The following is a 13,521-nucleotide window of genomic DNA, read 5'->3' on the forward strand; positions in this document are numbered from 1 at the left end:
GCCGTAACTGGCCCTGCACTGGAATTAGTGAACACATTACACTTTACGATAATTCTTTAAATTGCGTGTGTTTCACAGATGGCGGACATTTTTCCTTGACCAAAGTGGTCTCGTGAAGCCTTTTTGCCACGTGAAATTCAATTGTCAGTGGAAGACCAAAATGAACAAAAACAATGTGTTTTTGTGTACGTATATGTTTTAGAGTTGCACCTTTTCTGATTTTTAACTATAACATGCTGCTTTTAGAAGTTTAGAGAGCCTAAGCGCGGAGAATATAGAAAATATTAGAATTTATGAGAAGGCTCATCTGATATATTTCATATTTTCTTTTTTCTGGTCAGTTGTAGTGACTCATAGCTGACTCAAAATCAATGATGCCTTTAAAATTATTATGAATACACAAAGGAGAATGATGTTTTATCTCCCACACGCTTCTGAGTCTAATATTTACTGGAAAGAAATGAAAAAATTCAGAAAATGAATATCCTCGTTTTATTTTTACAACTTGTTGAATGTTTGAAAATAGAATTAAATAAAAAAAAATACTTGAAATGTTTAAAAATACATACAGTATATACACGGTGCTAAGATTTTCACTCATTTCTGATATCCATATTAAAGTTGCCCCATGGAGGATAGCTCAGGTCAATAGTGTGGACATGAGAAGAACAAGAACAGAAGTCTAGGTATAATCAGATTAAATCAGCACGTCAGTGCACTGGTTACAGTGGTATCAAAGTATCTCAACCTTTTGGAATTTCTCACATTTCTGCGTATAATCACCATCAAATGTAATCTGATCTTTGTCAAAATCACACAGATGAAAAAACAGTATCTGCTTTAACTAAAACCACCCCAACATTTATAGGTTTTCATATTTTAATGAGGATAGTATGCAAACAATGACAGAAGGGGGAAAACAAGTAAGTGATCCATCACATTTAATATTTTGTGGCTGAATTAATTTAATTCAATTATTTCTTTGGCAGCAATAACTTCAACCAGACTCTTCCTGTAGCTGCAGATCAGTCCAGCACATCGATCAGGACTAATCTTGGCCCACTCCTCTCGACAAAACTGTTGTAATTCAGTCAGATAACGGGATGTCTGGCATGAATCGCTGTCTTTAGGTCATGCCACAGGATCTCAATGGGGTTCAGGTCTGGACTTTGACTTGGCCACTCCAGAATGTGTATTTGTTCTTCTGAAACCATAGTGAAGTTAATTTACTTCTGTATTTTGGATCATTGTCTTGTTGCAGCATCCATCCTATTTTTAGCTTAAACTGTCTGACACACGTCCTCAGGTTTTCCTCCCAAAAACTTTTGAATTCATTCTTTCATTAATGATTACAAGTTGTCCAGGCCCTGAGGCAGCAAAACAGCCCCAAATCATGATGCTTCCTCCACCATGCTTCACGGTGGGGATGAGGTGTTGATGTTGGTGAGCTGTTGCATTTTTCCTCCACAATTGATGTTGTGTGTTACTCCCAAACAATTCAACTTTGGTTTCATCAGTCCACAAAGTATTGTGCCAAAACATCTGTGGAGTGTCCAAGTGCCTTTTTGCGAACATTAAACGGACAACAATATTTTTTTTAGACAGCAGTGGCTTCCTCCATGGAGTCCTCCCATGAAAATCATTCTTGGCCATAGTTTTACACATAGTAAAAAGTAGATATGTGCAGGGATATTAGACTGTGCCAGTGATTTCTGTGAGTCTTTGGCAGACACTCTAGGGTTCTTTTTTACCTCTCTGAGTATCCTGCGCCGAACTCTTGGCAGCATCTTTGGTGGACGGCCACTCCTTGGGAAAGAAGCTACAGTGCCAAACTCTCTCCTTTTGTAGACGGCTTCTCTGACTGTCGATTGATGAACATCCTAGGTTTTGTATCCTTTCCCAGCTTTATACAAATCGATAATCTTTAATCGCAGGTCTTCAGACCGCTCTTTTGACCGAGCCATGATGCACATCAGACAATGCTTCTCATTAAGACAGTTCTTACCTGGTGTGTTTTTTATAGTGGGCAGGGCAGTTTTAATCCACTCAACAGTGATTGGACACATTTGGGCCTGACTTAAATTGTTTGGTAAAAATTGGTTTCAATTGCTCTTTAAGTCTCCTTAGGCAGAGGATTCACTTATTCCCCCCCGCCCCTTCTGTCATTGTTTGCATGCTATCCTCATTAAAATATGAAAACCTATAGATGTTTAGGTGGTTTTAGTTAAAGCAGACACTGTTTTTTACATCTGTGTGATTTTGACAAAGATCAGATCACATTTGATGCTGATTTTATGCAGAAATGTGAGAAATTCCAAAAGGTTCAGATACTCTTTCATACCACGGTATATCAACTGAAAGCATAGAAAGGGCTCAATATCCTGCCACCATGGGGTTTTTCACCTTCCATATGTTCAGTCTATCAACACCGATAAGTTACTGTATAACCTGTATTTAAATGTTGGTGTCTTTTGTGTTTTTGTTCCTGAAAATCTAAAGTGCTGCTTTTAATTAGAACTTGAATAGCAGTTGCTGCTGTACATTGAGCACTTGGTATGCCGTACTGTATATGAGCTGCTTGAAAAAGGAGTCATGACCAATGACAGAGGGCCTAATTCTGACTTACTACTTTATGCACTTGTTATGCACATGCGAATATGTAAACAACTACAGTAATCACCCTCCATCATGGATTTTTTAAAATGTAGTTTTGTATGTTGTTTTTCCTCTGCCTTTCCTTAATGATGGGTGTGAGTCAACAGTCAATCACTAGAGGGCGAAGTGGTTTTCCACTGACAATGACCGTCTAAACAAGAAGTATTTAAAAAAAAACAGGAAATATTTTAACTCCAGTTTTTTTAACATCACACTCTCTATTCCCAATGTTGAGATGGATATGACGATTACTGTGTCAAAAAGTATTCATATTTAAACATAAGTAAATGAAATGCAGTGAGTCCTTGAGTTTCGAATGAATTCCGTTCCTAAGCCGGCAACGTAACCTGATTTTCCGCGTAAGTTGGATTTCACTGTTAAAGTTGAAATTTATGTATTAAAAAAAAACTAAAATACTGTAACGAATCTGCTTGCATGTAGAGAACGAAAGAGGTGCGTGAAGACTGTTTCAGCTTCGTTTTTGTCGCCTTTGGCTACGGTTTACAGTAGTCGCGTTCCATGCTTTCGGTCACAAATCAACCATTGAAAATAAGGGCGTTGGTTTGCATAAGGACGGTAGGCATTAAATTAAATTCTCCCCACTAACTTTTAAGCCACTTTATTTGCATTATACAATGAGCTAAGTTATATGGGTAATTTTGATTGTCTTTCTATATGTTGTAAGGATAGAGTAGACCCTACCATTAATAAGTGAATTATTTTCATCATGTTCAGACTTACATTTATCCCTTTTCACTAACTGATTGTGCTGGTCCATTTTTTCCCCTCAAACGCACGTTTGATTGGCTGATGACTTGACCCCCACCCCCTCCTCTCGCCACACAGACACACGCACACTCAGCTACCGATTATTTTTATTTATTTTTTATTTAAGTAATCGATTAATCTAAGAATTAGTTATCTTCAAACGGTATCAAATAATTAACAAATGAGCATCAACGTACAACAAAAGAACAATTGGCTAACTTGCATAGCAAAAGTCTGCTAGCTTAAATGCTATAAAATGCTTTTTTTTTTTTTTTTTTTTTTTAATTGTTTTCGTTTTCAAACAACCCTCTTAACAAATTTTTCAAACACATACTCACACAAATATGTGCTAAATATACCTCTAAACTAAATTACGAATCCATAAGCAATCATATTAGCTCAAACAAAAATTTAGGATGTTAAACTTTGTTTCCATGGCAACTGCAAGGCCCTAGCTGTCTTCTTTGGGGCCATGATGTAAAGAAAGGAGGGCAAAAAAGCTCGGGCTGCAGCTATCGATTATTTTAGTAGTCGATTAATCTATCAACTAATTAGTTCAAATAATCGAATTAGGAACATTTAATGCGTTGCAGAATAAATTTTAGGAGTTGTCAAACAAATGCTTGCTAAGATTGCGCTTTCAAAAGAGCATTAAATGTGAATACAAAATCAAATTCCCTGAGTGTTTCTTCTAACTATGCAGAATTGCACTTTCATTTAAAAATAAATAAAAATACCAAAGCTTAACCTCAAATGGTATGAAAAAATAAATAAATGAAGATCTAAGTACAACAAGAGAACAATCGGCTATCATGCATGGCAGAAGTCTGCCACCTTAAATACCATAAAATGCTAATGTTTGTTTTTTAATTAAAAAAAAAAAAGTTTTTATAATGTTCTTGACAAATCGTTCAAATACATATTCCAACAACAACAACAAAAAAAAACGGCTAAACATACCTATAAACTAAATTACAAATGCATTAAAAACATATTAGCTCAAACAAAAACTTACCTTATGTTGATCTTAACAGGGAGCAGCTGGATCCAGCCATGTTAAATGGGTTATGTCATATGCACTGTTGCCGCTAGAGGGCAGTGTATCCGCCCAAATCAAGAAAACTGCAAACATTTCAAAACAAATCATTAGAACGCCACTCTAACTGAATCCTCAAAGCAACAAAATTTAATTCAAAACTTTTTTTCTCATCGAATTACTCGAGTTATTCGATTAATCGTTGCAGCTCTACTCCCAGCGCACAAACACAGAAAAGCACTATTCATTCATTCATTCATTTTCCATGCCGCTTTTCCTCACGATGGTCGGCAGAAACGCTGGTGCGTTATAAATCGAGGACATCGTAACCCGAGGACTCCCTGTATTTAACGGACGAAACTTTGTATTAGAGGACAACACACTGTATATTGAGACAAAAATGATGCATGCATTCATTGATATTTCTAACTAACATGTAGAAATTGAGATTATAACACAATCTCCTATACAAATTTTGTCGTCACATACTGTATATGTGCAAATTTACTAATATACATATGTTACAACAACACGACACTTGTGTTGAAGTCTAGGTTAGAATGTTGACAAAAGTAAAGGGAAAAAATTATGAATCGCATCATCAAATGCCTGAACAGAAACAATTCGATGGATTTTTGTTCCAAACAGACCTTTGAAAGTCAGACCCTCTGTCATGTATGACTGTCGCCTTCTTTTTCGTGACGCTTTTACCGTGTTAGTTGAGTGATGAGATGAAGTAGTGTGTTCTTGGTGTAAGAAATTTAAGAAGAAAACATATTTATTAAGGTCAGTAAAGATGGATTATTGGTTATCCCATTAGGTGTAAGCACAGGTGTGTTTGTGCTGCTGTCGTCTTTTCGCGTGAAGAACAAATTTACGGAGAATTGTTTATTTTCATACAAGGGAAAGTATAGAAAGAATAGCTTTAAGCACAATTATTAGAAAATGACAATTTACCGATCCCATGAATGAATTAGTGATCATTATTTCACAGACTGGGGAATTTGGAAAGAGGCATGTTTTAACTTTAGCTTCAGCCAATAATCAAACTTAAGACTCTATATAGGTTATGTAGGGATTGGAGCACAAATTTGATTAAAATTGCCTCGGAATCTCTGGTTTGAATTCCAAATATGCTCATAAAAAAGCACTTTAAAGAAAAGTTGCACTTTTTTTTGTCCTACTGCTTGATGTACTCGGATTAGTTCAATTCATGTTTAACAAGCATGGATCCCGAACTGTGAAAATCTGATGAGCTGCTCTTTAAAACAGCTTTTGATCCAACAAATAATTGAGTTGAAACAAAATTTAACTCAATTTAGAATAATTAAGTGGAAGCCGCAAATAATATTGCAATTATATTCTTTCAATGAGAACTGTTTGTGAACTGTTCTAACTCATTTAGGGAACCCGCCTAAGGTTGAAATACTATACTCACTAAGTATTCAGTACATGTGAAAAGCCTGCATCTTGACTTGGAAAAATACTGCTGTTGCCTGGCTCTTGTGGGAGAACACAGGGTTAATTCTTTACTTTATGCCCACTAAACTCACTTACATTAGTCGACAATGTTGAATTAATTCAGACGAACGTTATGAATGGTGTCCTACACCATAATAAACATACTGCGTGCTTCGTTTCAGGTTACACATTCAAAAGCAACTTGGTGTCTTTAGATTCTAAAGTATGGCATCAACCAACTTATTTTTTGATTTCCTAAACTCATCGAGCTTATATTGTATTACAATCAAGCGCGTTTGTTAAAGTTGTGTTCAGCTACCGTTTTTGAGACTTTGACGTCTAACCATAAATAACACATAAAAAGAACTACGGTAATAGGTAGATAGAAATACATATTCATATGTAATTTATGTCTTTAAATAATGACTTTGTTAGACATGACGCATCACAATTGGAGACATGCTTTGGTCTTCTCTCCTTATTGTGCTTGTTGTGTTTACACTAAAAGTGGTTCATAATGAGTGTTGCCAGATAGGGCTATTTTCAAAGACTTGGGGCGAAAATAAAACCCATTGGGCGAATTTTTCAAATTTGGACTCTTTTTGACAAAATTTGGCTGTTTTGGAAGGAACCGTTTTGATTCGTTTTAACTAGGGCTGCAGATATCGATTATTTTGGTAATCGATCAATTGATGAACTAGTTAGTTTGAATAATTGAGTAATCGAATAAGGAACATAAAAAAATAAAATACCTGAGCTGAGCCTCAAATGGTATGAAAAAAAATGAGGATTAAAGAACAACAAAAGAACAATTGGCTAACTCACATAGCAAAAGTCTGCTAGCTTAAATGCTATAAAATGCAAACTTTTTTTTTTTTTTTAACAATCCTCTTAACAAATGGTTCTAACACATATTCTCACAAAAAATACAACGCCAAATATATCTATAAACTAAATTACGAATGCATTCAAAAGACATTATCCCAGGTAAAATTGTAGCTAACTAAAACTCAATGCAAACACTTTCAAAACAAACCATTACAACTAGGGCTGCAACAATTATTCGATTAACTCGAATAATTTGATTAGAAAAAAGATTCCAATTAAAATTTGCTGCTTCGAGTATTCGTTTAATTCAAGTGGCGTCGTAATGGTTTGTGTTGAAAGTGTATGCATTTAGTTTTATTGATTTGGGTGGATACACTAGTGGCAACAGTGAATATGACATCACTCTATTTCACATGGGTGAATCCAGCTGCTCCCTGTTAAGACCAATATAAGCTAAGTTTTTGTTTGAGCGAATGTTTTTTAATGGAGTCGTAATTTAGTTTATAGGTATATTTAGCCATTTTTTGTGGGGATATGTGTTTGAATCATTTGTTGTTAGCATTGTAAAAAAACAAAACAAAAAAAACTTTAGTATTTTATAGCATTTAAGCTAGCGGTCTTTTGCCATGTAAGTTAGCCAACTGTTCTTTTGCTGTACTTAGATTCTCATTTTTTTTTTTATACCGTTTGAAGCTCAGCTCAGGTATTTTAATTTTTGATGTTGCTTATCCGATTACTCGATTGTTCGAATTAACTAGTTCATCGATTAACAGACTACTAAAATAATCGTTAGCTGCAGCCCTAATAAGAACACCATTTTAAACGAATACTCGAAGCAGCAAAATTTAATTAGATGCTTTTTTCTAATCGAATTACTTGAGTTAATCGATTAATCGTTGCAGCACTAGTTTTAGCGGTCAGTTGTACTTCAACGGTGATTTCTACTGAAAGACATGTATTTTGAAATTTAATACCGAATAAATATACGGTCATTTATTTGTTATTGTGTTGATTGAAATGAAAATAATACAATAGTTCTAACCTTTTCTAAAAAAAAAAAAAATCTCCCATGATGCTAATTGGCGTACAGCAACAATTTCACAACAATGTGTTGTCTCCCACTGTTAATTTATTATTTTTCTGGTTACAATATCAAAACGTAGGTGAAGTTGTATAAGAAAAACATCTTTGAGGTTGTAATTTGAGCTGGTTTTTATTAAAGTGGGCTCATTTTACGCTATGATTGGGCTGGAGACCGTCTTTCCCATCTGGCAACCCTAGTCTCAATATGCTGTAATTTTCAGACTATAAGGCGCACCTGACTATAAGCCGCCACCCACCAAATTTGACACAAAAACGGCATTTGTTCATAGATAAGCCGCACTAGACATTATTTGACAGCGGCATCATAAGACTGTCATAAGATCATGAAGCTTTGACCCAATTGGCTGCAAAGCTTCATTACTTCAAGAAGCTAAATTTGGCCAACACTGCTCCCTTGGGGGAGACAGTCAAGCTCTGCTGCCACCTGCTGTCAACACTGTTGCTGTCCAACATGCCTCCTAGCATGCATTGCAGCACTGCAGATGTAAATAACAATCGAAATTAATGTTCTGTGCTAATTATTTCTTCAGTTACTGTTCCATTTGTTTCATTAATTGCTAGTTATGGTATTTGATAACACTTTATTTGACAGTCGTGCCGTAAAACTGTCATAAGACCATCTTAATTATGAAATGACACTGCCATGAGCATTAATTAATGCTTATGACAAATGTCATTTTGTGTCATCTGGTTTATTATCTCATTTTTGAATAGATGTACAGTAAAAGATCCAAGCATTGTGACATAATAGTAGTGACATAATTCGCCAGACGACAATGACATCTGTCATAAGCATTCATTAATGCCCGTGATGGTGTTAAAATTACAACGGTCTTATAGCAGTCCATAGATTCAAAATGAGGGGAAAAAGTAGCGGCTTATAATTGGAAAATTACGGTAAATGAAATTCAATACTTGGTAGTGAAAGCACAACACAAATAAGGCTATAAAAAACGATTAATGTAAACGAAACAAATTTGGTGTTACCGTAAAAAAAAAAGAAAAAAATATAGAAAAGATCCATTTTCAGTGGTTGTAATGGTTACTGAATTTTTGTACATTAATGAAACCATTGTAGAGGGAAATCTAGGCTTTGAACAAAGATTTTTCCAACCCCAACGCCTTAAAGTACCTTTACAATGCAACTGTATATTTTGCCTATTTTCAGTGTGTGTTGATAAGCATCAAACGTTCAACAAAGTAAGGTACAGAGGTGGGGCAGTGGTGATAAAGTGTAGATGTATTTGTGGTTGTCATGTGAATGTTTGCATACTGAAGAAGTGATTGTTTGCTGTTTAGTTTTGCCCTAACCACAGTTCTGGAAACTTGAACTATAAGTTTGTTTTTGTTTGAAAGTGAACTGATGTAGGGAAAAAATGGCAGGAGGTGTACATTTTAGGTAAATGTTCTGTATATTGGTGTGTCCTGTAGTCCTTTTGAATATGACTTAAGAAAAGAAATCCAACATGTTCCGCTCTATGTAAAGTATTTTATCAATAATCATTACTTGCCTTGTACTGTTTGAAACAAAGCTATGTTTAGAAATGGTAACCAAGACAGCAAAGTTTTAGAGTATGCATGCCGTTGGTTGGGTCCTAGCGTAAAAGAAAACTGTATTTGGGGGGGAAAAAATGGTGCTATGTTACATTATATAAAGGTGCTTCTTTGGACCCGAGCAAAATGCATGCCAAGAGGCTTTATCAGACTAGAAAGAAAAATATTTGATGTCTTAACGATATTTTCAAAATCCAAATATTTATAAGATTTGAAAAGGTTCATGGGAAGTGAGTCTGTCAGTAAGGTTAACTGACAAAATAACAGTCTACTAACAGTTGCATAGCCCAAGAAAGACAATCTTATAACATTTTTAAATGCTTACTATTATTTTAATGTTTATGTGTTGAAATGTAGTTTTATGTAGCAAGATACATTGTACACGAAGCATCAATTTTGTCTTTTGTTATTTGAGTTGGGAAAACAATGTACTGAAAAATTGCAAGAAACAGTTGTGGGGGAAAAAAATCTGCGTATTATTTTTGTGTTGAATTTTTTTTCTTTTTTTGTTTTGGGAAGTTGATGATTAAATGTTTTCCAAAATTATCCAGTTAGTTGTATTGAGTTTATTTGTCTATACTTATAGATTGGGTGATTTTTTCTTTTATCAAACACAAAGGTTTTAGGTTGTTTATTTACCTGGCATGTTTCGGCGAGTACTTCCGCCTTCCAGGTACAGCATGAAAGCGCCCTCGTCCCTGTTGATGGTGCTCGGGCCCCGCTTGTCGGTTTGCTGGGAGACAGGGAGGAGCTTTATTACAAGAAAAAAAAACAAGAAGGAATGTGAGAATGAGACAGCAACACAACAAACAAGAGCAATAAAAGAATAAGCACAACAGGAACACCACAAGTCAGCCATCACCGACCACTGTAAAAGGGAAAACCACATTATGGACTGGGCAAAGACCAGAGTCATCCGCACTGAAGAAAACAAACATCAGCGCTGGATCAGGGAGGTCATTGAAATCTGCAAGCGGGGCCCGAGGACCATCAACGGGGACGAGGACCGGCATCCTGGAAGAGTGAAAGGTCAGCAGAGGGCGTGACTCGTCTGTCAAATCTGACAGGTGAGCCACGCCTTCATTCATCAGATGATAAAGACGCGTCACAACAACACCAGTGACACTCTGAAGAAGGCAGAAGTACTCACCGAAACATATCAGGTAAATAAAACAACCTGAAACGTCTGTCTGTGATAAAAGAAAAATTGAACTAAAATTATCCAGTGTTTGCATTGTTTCAATTTCATATTTTGTTCACTCAACAATTATTTTCAAGCGTTTTAATTTTTCCACCACAAAAGAAGCCAAGAGTGTAGTAAGCGCACACATACATACACCCCCGCACACAAAACAAATTTAAATACATTTTTAAAAGCAAAAAAAATGATGACCTTGCACTAATTTGTCAGTTTCTCCAGCCCTCAAGTTGGCTTGAATCCTGGTTCAGTCTTGGTTGACCACTCATTTTTAAAATTGTTTTTGTTTTCCCTCCCAATTAATAAATTCTATAATAACACATAAAAATGGCAAATCTCACTGTAGCAATCGAAGACCTGTGCCTAACAGGATGTGTACCCTAGTACTCAGAGGTGGGTAGTAATACGTTCTTTTTACTCCGCTACATTTACTTGAGTACATTTTTGGAAAAATTTGTTTTACAGAGCCATACTTTTTATTTGAGTAGATTTGTGTAGAAGAAATGCTACTCTCACTCAGCTACACTAGTCGTTCCATTTTTCCTCTTTATTCTACATATTCGATTTTACTTTTTTTTTTTTGCCAGACGCCAAATGTAGCGCTACCAATTTCAGCAATAAGACGTCACAATAATAATCACATAACTCCATTTTACCAATCAGACTCGAGCTTGCCGTTTTATGATCATGCCGGCCTGTTCAGTCAAGCGGTGTCTTTAAAGAACCACAAAAAAAAAAAAAAAAAAAAAATTTAACATGCAACGCTGCCGTCAACATGACTCGAAAGGGCGGATTTTAACCTCTCCTGCAGTTTTTATTTGGCACCGATTGACAACGGAAAACCGGAGATATGATCATTTTAGTTTCATAACAGGAAATATATTTTTCTCCACCAGAGGGCAATTATGTTCTCTGGACAAATGATGCTTGATTTCTGTATTTTTTCTCCTGCTGGAATTCAATCATTTTTTAAGAAATGTATTTCTTTGGCATAATGTGGTTATAGTCTTTATCATTAACTATATTTAGCTTTGTTGTAAAGCACTTTGAGGACCTCTCGGGTTTTTATAAATTAGGGCTGCAGCAATCGATTATTTTAGTAGTCGATTAATCGATGAACTAGTTTGTCGAATAATCGAGTAATCAGATAAGGAACATGAAAAAATACCTGAGCTGAGCCTCAAACGGTATTAAAAAAATAATTAAATAAGGATCTATGTACAACAAAAGAACAATTGGCTAACTTACATTGCAAAAGTCCGCTAGCTTAAATGCTATAAAACGCTAACTTTAAATTTTATTATTATTATTATTTTTTTTTTACAATACTCTTAACAAATGGTTCGGACACATATCCCCACAAAAACGGCTGAATATACCCATAAACTAAATTACGAATGCTTTAAAAAAAAACATTAGCTCAAACAAAAACTTAGCTTATGTTGGTCTTAACATGGAGCAGCTGGATTCAGCCATGTGAAATGAGGCAGACTACAGGACAGTGTATCCACTCACATCAATACAACTGAGTGCAAACACTTTCAAAATAAACCATTACAATGCCACAATTATAAAACGAATACTCGAAGCAGCAAAATTTAATTCGAATCTTTTTTTCTTATCGAATACTCGAATTAATCGATTAATCGTTGCTGCACTAATATAAATACATTTGATTCTTCCTCAAAGTATAATAATAGCAGTTCATATAGAGGCAGTCGGACATCCGGGCATTTAATGACGTCACCAGCCACAACAAAGCGTCGCCATATTGACAATGAGGTAAAAGACGAGTCACTTATAATACAAACGCATTGAACTTTCGTCTTATTTGCCGTCTTTTTTCCGTCGGAATGGCTAAAAGTTGCTGTGTTGCGGGTTGTCACACAAGGAAGAGTTCGGAGCCGCATTTGAAGTTTTTTATTCTTCCACGTGAGAAGAAAAGGAGAAACAAATGGCTGAGCGCAATTAATCGAGGAACAGTAAAAGAAGACGGTTCCGTGGACTATTTTCGCCTGTGGGAACCTAAATCCAAGCACATTTACGTTTGCAGCCGACATTTTATTACTGGTGAGTTTAATCAATTATTTTTTTGCCCCAATTAGCTGCTAGGATTCAATACACTAGGCAGTGGTTATTTTTGCCTTAACCGGCAACTTGCAAAGCGTTTTTTTTCTTTTGCCGTGAACTGCTCTGATTAGTCAATCGGTATATTATTGGCCTGGTGGGAATTGGTTATTTTGCCGTGAGGTGTTGACGGCTAAATAACGCTTGGATGCGAATTACCGGTAACGTCAGAAATAATCACTTCGTATATACTACCAATTTTCTCAGTTCCACACAGTACATATTCCACGTAAATGATAAAGGTCAACTTACTGGGTGACTTTATGAGGTAGTTGTAGATGTTTCCGAACTCCACTGCAGGCCTTTCCTTTGTTTATCCAGCTATCAGCTGCAACTTTGTATCGGCAGCTTTGTACGCCAATAAACGCTCATTTTAAATTGCATCGCCTCCTCGCATCTGTCGGCAGTGACTCGTGATAATAGTAAGCCACGTTTAAGACGTTTTTAGGAAAAAAGACGCAAAACACACCTGAAATATATGAATTTCAGACGTTTGTCTATGGAATGTTTAGCTGTGCGTTCCCCCTTCACAAAATGGCGACACGTTGCTAAGCGAGGTGACGTCATCGTTACATCACGCCGACTTCCTCCATAGATAGGGTGACCATATTTTGATTTCCGAAAAAGAGGACACTCAGCCCGGCCTCAAGATACTTGAATTTTACTCCAAGTTCACTCAAAGATGCCTATATCAACTTAATATATTTAAAGTGTGCCCCCTCACTCTGGATGGAAAAATGCAGTTTGAAAAAAAAAAAAAAAAAAAGACTAAATATATACAGTGGGGAGA

Source organism: Corythoichthys intestinalis, chromosome 17 (genome assembly GCF_030265065.1).
Source record: "Corythoichthys intestinalis isolate RoL2023-P3 chromosome 17, ASM3026506v1, whole genome shotgun sequence".
In the NCBI taxonomy this organism is placed as follows: Eukaryota; Metazoa; Chordata; class Actinopteri; order Syngnathiformes; family Syngnathidae; genus Corythoichthys; species Corythoichthys intestinalis.